Source organism: Salvelinus alpinus, chromosome 1 (assembly GCF_045679555.1).
Source record: "Salvelinus alpinus chromosome 1, SLU_Salpinus.1, whole genome shotgun sequence".
Classification (NCBI taxonomy): domain Eukaryota; kingdom Metazoa; phylum Chordata; class Actinopteri; order Salmoniformes; family Salmonidae; genus Salvelinus; species Salvelinus alpinus.
The window spans coordinates 74,565,460-74,584,214 of record NC_092086.1 but is presented as its reverse complement, the minus strand read 5'-3'; the positions used below and the strand labels follow the sequence as shown (position 1 = coordinate 74,584,214).

The window sequence follows — 18,755 nt, the reverse complement described above, 5'->3', positions numbered from 1 at the left end:
CAGAGACAGAGAGGGAGACAGAGAGAGGGAGAGAGACCCACCCTCTTCAACATACATATCAATGAATTGGCGAGGGCACTAGAACAGTCTGTAGCACCCGGCCTCACCCTGCTAGAATCTGAAGTCAAATGTCTACTGTTTGCTGATGATCTGGTGCTTCTGCCCTCAACCAAGGAGAGTCTACAGCAGAACCTACAGTTGAAGTCAGAAGTTTACATACACTTAGGTTGAAGTCATTAAAACTAGTTTTTCAACCACTCCACAAATGTCTTGTTAACAAACTATAGTTTTGGCAAGTCGGTTAGGACATCTACTTTGTGCATGACACAAGTAATTTTTCCAACAATTGTTTACAGACAGATTATTTCACTTATAATTCACTGTATCACAATTCTAGTGGGCCAGAAGTTTACATACACTAAGTTGACAGTGCTTTTAAACAGCTTGGACAATTCCAGAAAAGGATGTCATGGCTTTAGAAGCTTCTGATAGGCTAATTGACATAATTTGAGTCAATTGGAGGTGTACCTGTGGATGTATTTCAAGGCCTACCTTCAAACTCAGTGCCTCTTTGCTTGACGTCATGGGAAAATCCAAGACCTCAGAAAAAAAATTGTAGACCTCCACAAGTCTCGTTCATCATTGGAAGCAATTTCCAAAAGAGAGAGACTTTTTGTGACTTTTTGTCTTTCTTTAATGAAACATTCTCATTTTTATTAAAACCTCACCACCCCCCTTAAAATAAAACACCAAAATATATCCTGTACTGCATACATGTACCATACTCACCTTTCCCTCTACCACACGATACAAAAACACACCATACATCACAATAACCAAAAAACCTCACCACTTCTACAACCGTATTTCCAAAACATCTTCCCCAGGTATACAGACAGCCCCCCCCCCCCCAACACACCATATGTCCTGAAACATCTTCCCCAGCTATACAGACAGCCCCCCCAAACACACCATATGTCCTGAAACATCTTCCTCAGCTATACAGACAGCCCCCCCAACACACCATATGTCCTGAAACATCTTCCCCAGCTATACAGACAGCCCCCCCCAACACACCATATGTCCTGAAACATCTTCCCCAGCTATACAGACAGCCCCCCCAACACACCATATGTCCTGAAACATCTTCCCCAGCTATACAGACAGCCCCCCCAACACACCATATGTCCTGAAACATCTTCCTCAGCTATACAGACAGCCCCCCCCCCAACACACCATATGTCCTGAAACATCTTCCCCAGCTATACAGACAGCCCCCCCAACACACCATATGTCCTGAAACATCTTCCCCAGCTATACAGACAGCCCCCCCCCCCCCCCCAACACACCATATGTCCTGAAACATCTTCCCCAGCTATACAGACAGCCCCCCCCAACACACCATATGTCCTGAAACATCTTCCCCAGCTATACAGACAGCCCCCCCAACACACAATATGTCCAGAAACATCTTCCCCAGCTATACAGACAGCCCCCCCCCCCCCCCAGCACACCATATGTCCTGAAACATCTTCCCCAGCTATACAGACAGCCCCCCCCCAACACACCATATGTCCAGAAACATCTTCCCCAGCTATACAGACAGCCCCCCCCCAACACACCATATGTCCTGAAACATCTTCCTCAGCTATACAGACAGCCCCCCCCAACACATCATATGTCCTGAAACATCTTCCTCAGCTATACAGACAGCCCCCCCCAACACACCATATGTCCTGAAACATCTTCCTCAGCTATACAGACAGCCCCCCCCAACACATCATATGTCCTGAAACATCTTCCTCAGCTATACAGACAGCCCCCCCCAACACATCATATGTCCTGAAACATCTTCCTCAGCTATACAGACAGCCCCCCCCAACACATCATATGTCCTGAAACATCTTCCTCAGCTATACAGACAGCCCCCCCCAACACACCATATGTCCTGAAACATCTTCCTCAGCTATACAGACAGCCCCCCCCAACACATCATATGTCCTGAAACATCTTCCCCAGCTATACAGACAGCCCCCCCCAACACATCATATGTCCTGAAACATCTTCCTCAGCTATACAGACAGCCCCCCCCAACACACCATATGTCCTGAAACATCTTCCTCAGCTATACAGACAGCCCCCCCCAACACATCATATGTCCTGAAACATCTTCCCCAGCTATACAGACAGCCCCCCCCCAACACATCATATGTCCTGAAACATCTTCCTCAGCTATACAGACAGCCCCCCCCAACACATCATATGTCCTGAAACATCTTCCCCAGCTAAAAAGACAGCCCCCCCAACACACCATATGTCCTGAAACATCTCCACACTTTATCATTTTATAGAACTCAAATTCCACTCTAAGGCGCGCAGAGACCATCCCATTAAATACTAATAAAGGGTATGTTATCCCCCCACCTTTGACCCTGTTCCTCCTTGTTATCCAAATAGCCAACTTTGCCTGAGCAAACAGAAAATTCAACAAAACACATTTGGCCTTTTCCTTATTTGAATACCTGTACCCCATTATAAACATCCCAACAATAAAAACCACCCCCAACCTCAGACATTCCAACAGAGACATTAATGGCATTAACCTGGCACACACAGAAAACACATGAATCACAGTTTCTCTCATAACACAGTAAGGACACCCCTGCCTGACAACCGGTTCAACCCGTGCCAACCAGCTGTTAGTGGCCAGGGCTCCATGTAGAACCCTCCACTGGAGGTCCCCTGACCTCTTTGGTACTGGGGGTTTGTAGAGCCCCCTCCATCTAAAACCCACCATACTCTCCGCCCCACATACCCCCTGCCACTGATGTGCCTTCACTCCTGATAGGCTCGTAATGTTCCTCACTTTAATGCAGAGGTTGTAGAGGGCTTTACCTCCCACCCCCTCAAACTCCCCCAGGCTCGGAGTGTTAAAATCGAACAAGTCCTCCAGACCCCCATGCCAGTCCCCAGTGTCAGCCGTCACCTGCAGTGGCGGAAACATTGGTGGCCCCTCCCCCTTTGGCCGCTCAAACACCCCCCTTACCGGCTCAGACAGTGCCTCCTGGACCTCCTCCAGGAATCTCTCCAGCTGCAATCAGTTGCCTCTGCAGGGTGGCCGACTGAACGATCTCAAAGGGATGGCTGGGTTGTGGAAAAAAGGCTCCTCCCACACCCACAGCCCAGGCTCCACACCCCCTTCTCGTGTGGGCCTTAGCAGCTGCCAGGCCCTCAGCACTGCAGAGTAAAATCAGAGAGACCTGTTGTACTCAGCCCCTCCAGCCTCATGAGGAATAGCTTCCGGTCCAACCTTAATGCGCCAGCTCTCCTCAGCAGCGCGCATGCTGGTTCCCTCCAGCCGATATCAGTATGGTACAGCAGTCTCTGCACCGCCTTTAGTCGGAAAGCAGCCACCCTGCTCTCCAGTTCCACCAGGCATTGTCCTCCTTCGTGGACGGTCATGTACAACACTGCCGCCCTCAGCCAGTGATGGCCCGACCAGAGTAAGTCCACCAGCTTGCGTTGCAGGTCTGCGAGCAGACAGCGAGTTTTTGACACAGGGAAGATGCCACCAGGTTGTTGATTATCAGCACCCTCCCTCTATATGTCACTTGGGACAGGAGCCACCTCCACCTGGACAGTCTTGACACCACACCACATCCTTGTCTAATGCCCCGTCTCACCCAGACTGGCCTACTGAGCCCCCCTCCACACTTGACCATACATGACGCTCCAGCATACAACATCTTCAGAAAGGTCAAAAACCTTTCCCCAAACCCAAAACCAGACATCACATTAATAAACAGATACTCATGGTCCACTCTATCAAAAGCCTTCTCTTGATCTAAAGAGACCAGTCCAAGTTCAGATTAGAACCTCTCAACAAGTCCAACATGTCCCTGATTAAGAACAAGTTGTCCATGATTGAGCGTTCCTGTACACAATATGTTTGGTCATTATGTACTATCGAGTCCACATGGGACTTCAGTCTGTTAGAGAGGACCTTGGCAAATATCTCGTAGTTCGCACAGAGCAATGCCACAGGCCTCCAGTTCTTAAGTTCACACAAGTCCCTTTTCTTGGGCAGGAGAGTCAGAGCCGCCCGACGGCAGCTCATCAGCAACTCTCCTACCCCGACGCATTCACGCAACACGCAAAAGAAGTCGAGTCCAATTATTCCCCAGAATGTTTTATAAAACTCCACTGGGAGTCCATCGACCCCCGGTGCATGACCGGGGGACATCTGGGTTACAGCCTCTCTGTGCCAGAGAGCTTAGGGAGTTCTGCAAACAAGACCTGAGCACACATTTCTGCCCTATACAACTCAGTATAAAACTCCACAGTTCGCTCCCGCATCTCCCCCACCACAGAGGTCAACCGCCCATCAGACAGCCGTAGACAATGCATACCCTTGGATTCACCGCTCTGTCTTTCCAATCCAAAGAAGAAGGAGCTGGGAGCATCCATCTTGCTGTTTGGGGTTTTAGGCTGGGTTTCTGTACAGCACTTTGAGATATCAGCTGATGTAAGAAGGGCTATATAAATACATTTGATTTGATTTGATCTCCTTGAGCATGGAGAACCTAGCTCTTACAAGTGCTCCCTTTGCTTTAACCTGGAAAAAACTGCCCAGGCCCCTACGTAATTCAGCTAAATTAGCCTGGAGGCCTACACTGCCTTGCCCCACCATCTCTACCTCACTCTCACTAATACTACACTTGAGTTCCCCCAATACTCTCCTAGCCTCTGAGGATGAGAGAGCTGTATACAGTTGACAGAAAAGCCGAATTTGGACTTTCCCCACATCCCACCATTGACTCAGAGACTCATACTCCTCTCTTTGCTGCCCCCACCTTTCCCAAAAAGTCTGGAAACCTGAGCAAAAAGTGGCATCTTGTAAGAGCTTTACATTAAACTTCCAATAGGATGCCTGCCGAGGCCCTGGTGAAATAGACAGCCAAGCCATTGTTATGTGATGATCCAAAAACCCCACCGGGAGAATGGTAGCACCCAATAGCCTATTGCTCCAATTTCTGGACATGTAAAACCCCACTGGGAGAATGGTAGCGCCCAACAGCCTATTGCTCTGATTCCTAGACATGTAAAACCCCACTGGGAGAATGGTAGCGCCCAGCAGCCTATTGCTCTGATTCCTGGACACGTAAAAACGATCAAGTCGGGCTGCACTCACCGTAGCCCCAAAAACCTTCACCCATGTATACTGTCTTGTGTTGGGATGTTTACTTCTCCAAACATCCACTAGGTCGAACTGATTAATGATGTCCCTTAACACTCCCACTGACACTGAATGAGGCTCTTCCCCATTTCTGTCTTTCATAAAATCCATTGTACAGTTCCAGTCCCCACAGACCACCAGCCTCTCCTCAGGCACTACCTGTGAGAGTTCCTGTCTAAGACACCCAAATACAACCCCCCTCTCTCCCTGTGTTAGGTGCATCCACATTTATAAAGACAAAACCCATGTTGTTCATTTCTGCTTTTACAACAAGCAGCCTACCCCTACACACCTCCTTTGAGGAGCACATTTTTACAGACAGACCCAGTACAAAAAGGACTGCCACGCCTGCACTAAAATTTGTCCTATGGCTCAACACACGTGCCCCTACTTTTTTTGGTTTTACATATTCACCCAACACACTCCTCTTTCCCGCATCTCTGGAGCCATTTATATTGAGCGAGCCTACCCGAAGAGTCTCCATAAGAAGTGGGAGAAAAGCCAGCAAAGAAAGAGACCAATAGCAAAGCTCAAAAAGCCCCAGTGCCAGAAAGAAACTATACATCTAAACAGTGTCTGAAGGTAGATCCTTACGCACTGTTGTGACCCACTTCCTCAACCTAAACCGTTTCCTGGGTGAGAGGACACCATGCCCCTCATTTTTCATAGTATGTACTGATCATACAAACTTTCTCGGATCAGAAAAAAAATCCTCAAAGATAATTTTTTTTCTTCTTGGTCTCATTCAGGAACTTTGTCAGTTTCCTCAACGTGTACTTTGACCCCTCTTCTTGACTGGCTGTCAGCTCCGGAACCATTGAAGAGGAGTCTGGAAAAAAGGCCTCCTCATCATCCTCTTCCTCAGACTCACTTTCCATCTCCCATCCTGACCACCTGCCCTTCCTCTCTGGTCAGGGCCTCCCCCCAGCACCAGGCAAAGGTTCCTTGGTGCCTTTGACCACACCAGCCTCTCCCCTCCCACCTCCTTTCTTCTCCCCCTTTTTCCTTTTTCGCTTGACACCCTCCTCCTCCCCCCTAGTCTCTTACACTTCCCCACTATACTCTCCTCATCCACTAGCATAACCTGACTAGACCCAGCCTCATCTACACCACCCTCCATAGCATGACTAGGCCCAGCCTCAGCTACCCCACCATCTCTGGCATGACTAGGCCCAGCCTCATATACACCACCATCCCTGAAATGACTAGGCCCAGCCTCTGCTGTCTGCGTCTCATTGCCCCCTGCACATTGACCTCGATTTCCCCCACTGGCGCTTGTACCCTCACCTTGTCTACGGCCTTTATGTGGGCACGCAAATCTCTTGTGCCCCAAATCCTCACACTCAAAGCACCATAGACTATCTGTGATGGCAAACCCTGCGAAGAGCCCCTCCCCCTGCCTCACTTTAAAATGCGCATTTAGCTGTTGCTCATTGTTATTCAGAAACATGAACACTTGCCTCCGGAACAACGTGCTTAACGGCATCTGCCTGAAAACCTGCCGACAGTACATGCATACCGCTAGCAAACTTACCAAAACCACTCAGCTCTTTCCTGATTTGATCATCCATAATAAACGGAGGCAAATTTGCAACTGCCACCCTTGTCGAAGGGGTAGAAAGAGACAAAATTGTCACCAACACACCCCTTACAAATATTCCACTAGCAATTAGCCTACCAACCAAATTTGCTCTTTTCATGAACACAACAACAGCTTTGTTCATTCTGGAAGCGGAATGTATAAATTCAGCTCCTACCTGTTCACCAACTGCGAGCAGAACCTCCTCCACCTTAACTCCATTCTCAGGAACACACCTGAATCTATGCCGTAAAGACAGCGTCTCCTCCGCGCTAGGCTGAGAAGCCATCTTCCAAACCCCAGGAAACTAACTCTGTCCTCTTCCACCCTAACTTTGAAAAAGCCTGTGGGTACCGCTAAAACAAATTGTGCATTAACCCTCCAACATAGAAAATAAAAATTGAAAGAACAGATCAAGACAGAATCCAGAAAAAAAGTTAAGACAGACACCTCCACACCAAACTCCAAAAAACTCCCAGCATGCACTGAGAGAGAGAGAGAGAGAGAGAGAGAAAGAGAAAGAGAAAGAGAAAGAGAGAGAGAGAGAGAGAGAGAGAGAGAGAGAGAGAGAGAGAGAGAGAGAGAGAGAGAGAGAGAGACCCATGTGTGTGTGAACAGATGTCAATAGGGAAATCAATACAGGTCAATAAAGAGCTCTTCCTTTGGCGTGTTGAAAATAAAGAGGGACCGTGTCTGTGATAAAGCAATCATAGTCAACTACCCAGAGCCACCAGCGATCAGTAATTGTAAAGAGGAATGTAGTAGAATAAAGTAGAATTTTGTAGAATGCAGATTGTAGTGGAATACAGTTGAATGTAGTAGAATGCATCAGAATGCTGTAAAATGCAGTAGAGAAAGCAGTAGAATGCAGTAGTAGAATACAGCAGAATATAGAATCCAGTAGAATCTACAGAATGCTGTAGATTGCAGCAGGATCCTATAGAATGCAAAATAAATTCTGAGAATGCAGCAGGATGCAGAAGATAATGCAGAAGATAATGCAGTAGAATGCTGTATAGAATGCATCAGGATGCTGTACAGAATGCAGTAGAATACATCAGAGTACTTCATTTAATGCAGTAGAATACATCAGAATGCATTTGAGAATGCTGTACAGAATGCAGTATAATGCATTTGAGAATGCTGTACAGAATGCAGTAGAATGCATCAGAAGGCTGTATAGAATGCAGTAGAATGCATCAGAAGGCTGTACAGAATGCAGTAGAATGCATCAGAAGGCTGTATAGAATGCAGTAGAATGCATCAGAAGGCTGTATAGAATGCAGTAGAATGCATCAGAAGGCTGTACATAATGCAGTAGAATGCATCAGAAGGCTGTATAGAATGCAGTAGAATGGATCAGAATGCTGTACAGAATGCAGTAGAATTCATCAGAAGGCTGTACAGAATGCAGTAGAATGCATCAGAAGGCTGTACAGAATGCAGTAGAAGGCTGTACAGAATGCAGTAGAATGCATCAGAAGGCTGTATAGAATGCAGTAGAATGCATCAGAAGGCTGTATAGAATGCAGTAGAATGCATCAGAAGGCTGTATAGAATGCATCAGAAGGCTGTATAGAATGCATCAGAAGGCTGTATAGAATGCATCAGAAGGCTGTATAGAATGCATCAGAAGGCTGTATAGAATGCATCAGAAGGCTGTATAGCAGGGCTGCCTAACCCTCTTCCTGGAGATCTACCGGTAAGTAGAATCAGGTGTATTAAATTAGGGTTGGACTGAAAACCCACAGGACGGTAGATCTCCAGGAAGAGGGTTGGGCAACCCTGCTCTATAGAATGCAGTAGAACACAGCCTCTTTCTGACCTTGTTCAATTAAAGCTGATCTAATACCATGCTGCTTCTGCATGGACTGCATTCCCTACTTCCCGAAGAGTTCAGCTCCATGGTCTAGGAGGGTGTGTGTGTTTGTGTGTGAAAGAGAGACAGAGAGAGAGACAGAGAAAGAAAGACAGAGAGAGTGCACACGTGTAGGATCTTAATTTGAGCCAGTTTGCTACAGCAGGAAAATAATCCTGCAGCAACAGGAAATGTGAATTATTATGTGGATTGTATTTCATGGAAAAAATGTGTAGGGTGGACGGTAGTCTAGCGGTTAAGAACATTGGGCCAGTAACTGAAAGGTCGCTGGTTTGAATCCCAGAGCCGACTAGGTGAAAAATCTGTTGATGTGCCCTTGAGCAAGGCATTTAACCCTAGTCGCTCTGGATAAGAGCATCTGTTAAATGCAAATACTGTACATCATGGCAAACCAAGTCTGACAATTTAGAATTGTTTTTACACCTTGAATACACTACAAGTTTGCATGTCGTGCTGCACAGGAACATTCTCATCAACAACAGAGTGATCAAATTAAGATAATCTGTGTGTCTGTGTGTGACGAAATGCACACACGCTGACTGCTCCTTATTTCATCTGTGGCGGCCCTGTCTGAATGCAGAGATAGAATCCCGCTGGATGACAGCACAATGTTTCCACATCGTGCATGACCGCCATCGACAGACTACCACTCTACCCCACTTTACCCAATGGGGGTTCCACCCCACGTCCTTTACCCCGTCATCCCTCCTCGTTTCCACCTCCTCAATGTTCTCCTTTAAAAATGGTAAAGAGTGTCATAAAAACAGGCCGGCAATCCACCTTGAAATACCAAGAGAGTGGAGAGAGTGAGAGAGTGGAGAGAGGAAGACAGTGGAGAGAGGGAGGGAATGGGGTGGAGGAGAGGGGAGGAAGTTGAGAGAAGGTTGTTATATTTTTGAAAGAGATCGACCGTAACAGTGTGAGAGCCCATGAGTCCTGGTGTGGTGTATTGGAGTGAGCGAAAGTGTGTGTGTGTGTGTGTGTGTGTGTGTGTGTGTGTGTGTGTGTGTAGAAGTTGCTTGAGTTCGAATTTGCCAATAACCACAGATCTAGGATTAGATTACCAGATTTTCCCACCTTCAATCCTAACCTCAACCATTATCTTAATGAAAATACATCTGACCCTGTGTCAGTGGTTAGATGGCAACTTCTACCTACTTGGCATGAGAAGAGAGGACCCAGGTAGGTCCTGTGCTACAAATCTATACAAGGAGGAACCAACGACATGATAAAAACACAAGTCATTCAAACCTGAGAACATACAGGCAAGTACACAATAACCTAAGTGCACGCTGTGAGCCGACAGTGCATTCAGCTGTCAGCCAATGCTAGCTAGACAACTCACTCAGGCCTTCCTTATGGGACGAGCTATGACAGATGGTTAAAATACGGTCATGACCGTAACTTAACCTCACCATCACGAGAGGCAGACACTGTTCAGTATTCCACACAACAATCCCAGAAAACGATCATGAGAAGGCGTTTGAACGGTAATATATATGTTCTACTTTTAAGCAATAAGGCACCTCGGGGGTTTGTGGTACACGGCCAATATACCACAGCTAAGGGCTGTTCTATGGAGTGCCTGGATACAGTCCTTAGCCGTGGTATATTGGCCATATACCACAAACCCCCAATGTGCCTTATCGCTTTTATAAACTGGTTAGCTGTCACGTTGTTCGTAATAATGGTCGGACCAAGGCGCAGCGTACGTAGAGTTCCACATGCTTTATTAATAGTGAAACTTAACAAAACAATAAACAAACAAAATGTGACTACAGCGGTGCAACGTGCACTAACTCCAAACAATATCCCATAACACACAGGTGGAAAAAATGCTACTTAAGTATGATCCCCAATTAGAGACAACGATAGCCAGCTGCCTCTAATTGGGAATCATACTAAAACACCAACATAGAAAAAACAAACTACAACCCCACAGAAAATATAAACTAGACTAAACCCCTAGTCACGCCCTGACCTACTCTACCATAGAAAATAAAGGCTTTCTATGTTCAGGACGTGACATTAGCAACGTAATTAGAGCAGTTAAAATAAATGTTTTGTCATACCCCTTTTATACGGTCTGATATACCACGGCTGTCAGCCAATCAGCATTCAGGGCTCGAACCACCCAGTTTATAACTATGGATATATACCCCTCAGTACTTTACACTATAATCACAGACAACTATAATGAAAAGGAGTTTACAGACATAAGAAGAAGAAAAATGCCTACCAGTAACGTAAAAAAAATAAATCCCTTCTCCCATCTCAAATTTCTAGGGAACCTATAAGGGAACGCAGAGAAGCATGAATGGAATTCATAACTCCTCAACAGGCGTATATTAAAATTGCTAAAATGTCCAGGGAGGACTTAACTAAACTCCCAGGAAATTCTTAACCACTTATCATCCATAAAACATGAGTCAGTTTGGGAGACGGTAAAGTGTGGGTGTGTGTGTGCACGTTCATGTATATGCGTGTGGCAACTTCCTGCGATTGAGAGATAATGGTGGGAGTATGTAGAAAGACTCCACTTGAGCGACTCCGACACGCTACCCAGCTAGCACATAACGTTCTGAGAACCATATGCTTCTTAAAGCTTGGTGAGAGCGTGGTTTTCCTATGGTTATTTTACATACAATCTTCCCAAAAATATCTGGGAATGATGTAGTAGTTGCCTGGGTTTGGAACATTCTCAGCACATTTAAGGAACATGGCAAAAAACGTATTATATTGGAATTTCATTACTTTAACAGAACATTTCTTAAAAGTTCAAACATTGTTACATTTCATGAAATTGTTTATAATGTTCTAGGAATGTTCTCCAACTAGTTAACATTGGGAATGTTCTCAAATAACTCCGAGAAGGTTAAGATCCAGCGTTCTTCTGTTTGAATTTCAGTACTTCAGCATAACGTTTCCTACAGGTTTCCCCGTGGCTCTATATAAAGTAATGTTCTCAAATTGTTCCAAAAATGTTAAGAAATCATTCCATAAAAACCACAAGTAAACTTTAGTAACATTCAGAGAACGTTCCAAGAATGTTATTTAAAAACAAACATTCTGTTTTCAGCATCAACAAGACATGATTGTCAATATTGTTAAGTGTGTTCAGCTGTGTTGGCATCCCCCACTAATTGTCTACACCTGATCTTAATGAGCCCGTGTTTCCTTTGAAATGGGGTCTGTTTGAATAGACTAAAATGAAAAGCTATATATGTGTAAAGAAAACATGGCATGCTAGCTCCGTCCTCGAGGCGTAGTGAACAAATTCCATAGATAGAAAACAGAAGATTATAGGTTCGAATCTCACTGATGTCGTGTCATAATAAAAAAGAAATGTGTTTGCGTGATTTATGTCGAAAGAAATGCATTTCCATGTGTCCTAAATGTGCTTGGAGTTCTAAAAAGTTAACCCCAAATAAGCTAGCAGTGTTATTAAAAGTCTTATTGAAACATTCAGTGAACAAAAAAAAAAGTATGTTTCCCACAACTTCCAAGGAACCAAATGTGAAAGCTGGGTGTAGCCTAAGAGGCACTAACAGCTAGCCCGTTTAGACGTGTGATTACCACTCAGACGAGGCTTTTACTTTGAGTTCCAAATGGCACCATATTCCCTACGTAGTGTACTAGTTTTGACCAGGGCTCATCAAAAGTAGGGTGGGTGTTGGGTGCCATTTGGGATGCTCATAGCCTTTGGGAAAAACAACGTCGGTGACTTAGACATGATAGCTTCATTCATGATGCTGCATGACTAAATGTATATGGTGATTGATAGTATGATACTTTCTGCGCAGGAGACTAAAAGGTGATGTACTGTATATGTGTGTGTGTGCAAGTGACAGTCTTCACTTCAACATCTTGTGATTTCCATATAATTGACAAATGCAGAATGCAGACTATGCAGCTATGGTTGGGTGACATTTTATTTTCCTACATTTTCTAACACATGTACCTAATTAATATTCCTGATCAGCTTTAAATAGATGTGGGACATAAACAGTGTAGGGAATAGCCCAGGGTGACATGGGTGGACAATATTTATACTGTGACATTTCCTCACAGTCACTTCCTGTGAAGAGGCGGACCGTTTCGTCTCTCCTCCCCTACTCCTTCTGCTTTTTGCCACGGTGACGCGGTCACAACATTCCCACAATGCCATCACGACATTAAACAAACACTTTGGTAGAAGCACTCATTCCTTCCTTCTACCAAAAGTAGATCAGTGCGACGTGCCTCCCAGCCTGAATTGCCCCATTTCTCTCTTTACACCGTGTGCAACTATAACGTCTCTTCCTCTCTTGCTAGTTCTCTGTCTACCTCCCTCTCAAACCACCTTCTCTCTTCTTTTCCTGATATCTTTCTCTCTCTTCCCCTTTCTATTCAGTATTTTTCCATTTCCTTTCTACCTGGTGTGCTCATTTCTTCGCTCCTCCTCTGTCTCCCTCTGTTCCTTTCCCATCCCTCCCTCCTTCCTTTCTCCATCCCCCCCTTCGTGTTTGTAGAATCTCCCCTCCCATGAGAGAATTCTCTGTTTGTCCTGATTTATATATTTCATTTTCTCCTCTTTCTCTTTTCAACTGGTGCAGTGGAGCCCGAGAATGAGGGAGAAAGAGAGGGAGAGAGAAAGGAGAGCATCCCCTCAAGCTCAGTCCTTTATTTATACCTTCTCCCGAGTCTTCTTTAAAGACACTCTTACAGCTCCTTTATTCTCCAGCCATAGAGGATATGAGTGCCAGTCACACACACACACACACACACACACACACACACACACACACACACACACACACACACACACACACACACACACACACACACACACACACACACACACACACACACACACACACACACACACACACACACACACACCCTAAATGTGTTACCTCCAATCTAGTACAGCCTTCCCTGCCCTACCACCAGTATCCCTCCAACTCGTCCTGTAATGGCTAAAGTATAAACGGCAAAGCAAAATGCTGCTCAGCGCTGGGCCGCCTGATATAACCCAGATACCCACGGTCTATATACGATCAGACATGAATGTGTTCTGATGTGTAGTTGTTTGCTAGTTAGTTGTGTTTGGGGGTGTGGCTGGCGGGGTGTGTATTGCATCAAAAGTTACTTCCTCCCATTTTCCTCTCTAAGGGGCATATCGCAATTTACTAGGGGGGAGGGGTGGTCCAAAATAGGAGAGGAATTGTGTGTGTTTTTTTTATTGGGCACAGGGGTTTTTTCCCACTGGTTTACATTTGTTCTTTTGCAGGTTTTACATTATAATGTCTTCCATATATTCACATTTCCTCATCTGCTTGCATCTCCCCTTTATCAAGGTGTTTTGCTACTTCCCTTATGCACTACGGTCAGTATAGTCTACCAGTCTAACTGTCTATCATGCCCTCTGTCCACCATTCATAGTGACAATAGTGGTAGGTGGAGCGTTTGTCCAGATCTGCAATAGGCTAACTAGCAATCATACCACGCATAGAAACATTCAAAGCAGCATACATTTTTTTATATGAATTGACAAAAAACAATAGGAACAGTGAAGACATCTATTCAGATTGGATGTTAATTTTGGAACTTAAATTGATTCATAGTCATTTGTTGTATCATTATTATTAATATTATTAGGTTATAAGTAGGTCTGTTGTGAAATAAATAACATGAGCTTATTTCTGTCACTTTTGGGGTATGGTAGGTACTTGCCTTTGTTGGTTATTGCTGCAATATAGCCAGTTCAAAACTTTTGTGAAGGTTTAAACCATTTCGCAAGTGTTTTGTTTCATCCTGTTGAGCCATTTTCTTTGGCCAAATGAAGTTACAACAGTAACGTTGTGTTTTCTGCTCATATTTTCCCTATAAACAACGGCTTGACATACTTTTGATATTTCCCTAATAAAGTTTAGAAACTTTCGTGAAGGTTTGGTATGGTGTGGCTATTATTGAGCTTTAGCTACTGCAGGTCTATGATATGAAGGCAGTGCGCCCCGGCGGTCCAACTGACTACAACATTTGAACTTGAGGAAGAGCTGAGGAAGACTGTTTCAGGCCTACCAGAGTTACTCCTATAATCTAACAATATAATTCTTATCTTTAAACAAAATATTTGGATTAAAAACGTCTATATCTGTATAGCAGAAGCAGTAGCCATCTGACATAATGTCACGTTCCTGACCTGTTTTCTCTTGTTTTGTATGTGTTTATTGGTCAGGGCGTGAGTTTTGGGTGGGCAGTCTATGTTTTCTGGTTCTATGTTGGTTTTGGGTTGCCTGGTATGGCTCTCAATCAGAGGCAGGTGTTTGACGTTTCCTCTGATTGAGAGTCATATTAAGGTAGGTTGTTCTCACTGTTTGTTTGTGGGTGGTTGTCTCCTGTGTCTGTAGGTATGTTCGTGCCACACGGGACTGTAGCGTTGGTTTGTAGTCTGTACCTGTTTCGTGCGTTCTTCGTTTATATGTAAGTTCACATGTTTTAGGTCAGTCTACGTTCGTTTGTTGTTTTGTAATTATCAAGTGTTCTTCGTGTGTTTAGTTTAGTTTTGTAAATAAATCATTATGTCATCCTACCTCGCTGCAAATTGGTCTTCCGATCCCTCTCTCCTCTCCTCGTCCGAGGAGGAGGAGGAATTAGAGTTCCGTTACACATAAAGAAATGCATGTCTGTGTTGTACCATGCCACCGACATATCTCTATCTCTCTCTCTATCTCTCTGGGGCTAGGCCTAAGCTTCTCTTCCTTTATATAGGCTATATATACATGTATTATGTTTTATATTAATATCATACAGCGGCCACCTAAGCCTATAGGCCTATGCATGCAATGCCCTGATACATTTGTTGATCAAATCTCCGACAATTTTTGTTTTAGGAAAGTAGCCTGAAAAACTATAAAAAATATTGTCTATAAAGTTTTGCATATGTTACAAAAATTCAAGTCTGATGCTAGCTGAGCCTGATGAACCATACATTAATTGAGCCCTATATTAAAGACATTTTATGAGCCCAAGCCCAAAGAAGCCCAGACTCTTTGCTATGAGCCTCAAAATTGAGCTCAGGTGCATCCTGTTTTTATTGATCATCCTTGAGACATTTCTACAACTTGATTGGAGTCCACCTGTGGTAAATTCAATTGATTGGACATGGTTTGGAAAGGCACACACCTGTCTATATAAGGTCCAACAGTTGACAGTGCATGTCAGAGCAAAAACCAAGCCATGAGGTTGAAGGAATTGTCCGTAGAGCTCCGAGACAGGATTGTGTCGAGGCACAGATCTGGGGAAGGGTACCAAAACATTTCTGCAGCATTGAAGGTCCCCAAGAACACAGTGGCCTCCATCATTCTTAAATGGAAGAAGTTTGGAACCACCAAGAATCTTCCTAGAGCTGGCTGCCTGGCCAAACTGAGCAATCAGGGGAGATGGGCCTTGGCCAGGGAGGAGACCAAGAACCTAATGGTCCCTCTGACAGAGCTCCAGAGTTCCTCTGTGGAGATGGGAGAACCTTCCAGAAGGACAACCATCTCTGCAGCACTCCACCAATCAGACCTTTATGGTAGAGTGGCCAGATGGAAGCCACCCGTCAGTAAAAGGCACATGATAGCCCGCTTGGATTTTGCCAAAAGGCACCCAAAGGACTCTCAGACCATGAGAAACAAGATTCTCTGATCTGATGAAACCAAGATTGAACTCTTTGGCCTGAATGTCAAGCGTCTGGATGACACCTGGCACCATCCCTACGGTGAAGCATGGTGGTGGCAGGAACATGCTATGGGGATGTTTTTCAGTGGCAGGGACTGGGACACTAGTCAGGATTGAGGGAAAGATGAAAGGCACAAAGTACAGAGAGATCCATGATGAAAACCTGCTCCAGAGTACTCAGGCCCTCAGACTGGGGCAAAGGTTCACCTTCCAACAGGACAATGACCCTAAGCACACTGCCAAGACAATGCAGGAGTAGCTTCGGGACAAGTCTCTGAATGTCCTTGAGTGGCCCAGCCAGAGTTGGACTTGAACCCGATGTAAAATCTCTGGAGAGACCCGAAAGTAGCTGCGCAGTGTCGCTCCCCATCCAACCTGACAGAGCTTGAGAGGAACTGCAGAGAATGGAAGAAACTCCCCAAATACAGGTGTGCCAAGCTTGTAGTGTCATACTCAAGAAGACTCAAGGTTATAATCGCTGCCAAAAGTGCTTCAACAAAGTACTGAGTAAAGGATCTGAAAACTTATGTAAATGTGTTATTTCATAAAAATAAAAAATAAAAATTCTAGAAACCTATTTTTGGTATTGTGTGTAGTTTGAAGAGGGGAAAAAACTATTTAATCAATTTTAGAATAAGGCTGTAATGTAACAAAATGTGGAAAAAGTCAAGGGGTCTGAATACTTTCCGAATGCAGTGCATGAGCTGTACCTCTAGTGCGGGGAAACACTGTCAGAGAAAAAGTCAGAGAAGGAAGTAATAGGCAAACAAGCAGCACCGAATTTAAGAGAGAGAGATAAACCTTTTTGAGTGCAATGTTTACTGTTCATGTTGTTAAATGTGTTTCTTCTTCCTTTTGTTTATTGTTTATTTCACTTACTTTGGTAATGTAAACTTATGTTTCTCATGCCAATAACGTCACTATGAATTGAATTGAGAGAGAGAGAGAGAGAGGGAGAGACACACACATACACACACACACACACACACACAGAGGTAGATTAGAAATAATCATGTAGAATGACATATCCTCCAGACAGATGTCCCCTGAATCATCACATTAACCAGCAGAGACACATTCATCATCATTACCATATTATTGGTATCTCGCTCTGTCTCTCGCTGCATCTGTTGTACTCCTGCGAACCCCTCCACTGCACGGTGTCTCGTTTAATCACCCCTCCCTCCGTTATGTTATTCTTCTAAAGAGGTTGAGGCATATTTCAATTTCGAAAAGACAATCAAGAGCTGAGATTTCTGTTGTCTTGTTGATGACTTAGAAGATGGGTTTCAGTCCTGCGGGACAATTATGAGTGACATCCACATTGGCAAACCAGAGCTCATTAAAACCAACAGGGAGTGATGTGATAGGCGAGATGTTTGTCTGTCCAGACCCCTAGATACTGGGATCCCTACCCTATAAGACTTAACAGTGTGTGCAGGCTTTTGTTCCGGCCTAGCACTAAAACACCTGATTCTACTGATCAACTACACACTGGGACCTTGATTAGTTTGATTAAGTGTGTCAGCACTGGGCTGTAACAAAAGCCTGCACACCCAGGATTAAAGAACACTGCCAAGCAATGTATATAAAAGGTGAATTTTAATGTCTGATATCATTCACAACTATCCAGTTCTCCTTTGGAATTAGGTTGCCCTATTTGTATCCTACTACTGTCCTAATCTGGACACCGTATACCACAATGATTGTTTTTATCACCTTTACTTTAAATAGAAATCAAGAACACTGTCATGTATAACAAGCTGTGCTCTTATAGCCATAGACATTTTAGAGGAACAATATAACAATGTTTTTTATTTTTTATCCTGTGCTTATAACGTAAACACCACCCTCCTCCCTCTTCCCCTTGCTAGCTGTATAATGTTATTTTAGACACCACCAAAAGCAGTTTGCGAAAATCCCCCCCCCAAAAAAACATTTGAAAAAGAGAGAGAACTAAATTATATTTACACGGGCAATATACCCTGAGAGACAAGGAAGTGGAGTTGTTAGAGAAGATGATTTAAGAAGAGTCATTTACTTTGATACATGGGAATGCCAGGAGGCTCCATTCTAACAGTCTCAGCTGGCGCTAATCATGAATGAAAGGAGAGACGAAGACAAAAACGAAAATTGCCAAAGAGGATTAATTGAATGAATTCCTTATTCATTTCCAGTGTTTGCATCAGCGATTCCGATAAATCCATGACTGTGCATCGTTTTACCTCGCTAATTACCAACGGAGTGCAAGGAGATCGGTATCGACACACGTCAACACTGCAACAAGGTTAAAATATCGCACAATAACGGCAATGAGGAGATTGACAGGGAGTGGACAGATAAAACGGCAATCACGT

The 18,755-nt window shown here is 44.4% G+C and overlaps 1 protein-coding gene across 11 annotated transcripts in view; it reads right to left on the bottom strand.

Moving 5' to 3' along the window:
- The window catches only part of LOC139548022 (glutamate receptor 4), a 168,009-nt gene that overhangs the window by 93,943 nt on the left and 55,311 nt on the right, over positions 1-18,755 (bottom strand). The window contains exon 1 of one of the 11 annotated variants that reach the window (XR_011669660.1): positions 10,934-11,098. The exons of 9 other annotated variants lie outside the window; for them this stretch is intronic. The gene's annotated coding sequence lies outside the window, so the exon portion shown is untranslated. Of the gene's footprint in view, positions 1-6,993; positions 7,283-10,933; positions 11,099-18,755 lie in introns of those variants that run through there. One more of the 11 variants, XR_011669689.1, reaches the window with a different exon arrangement.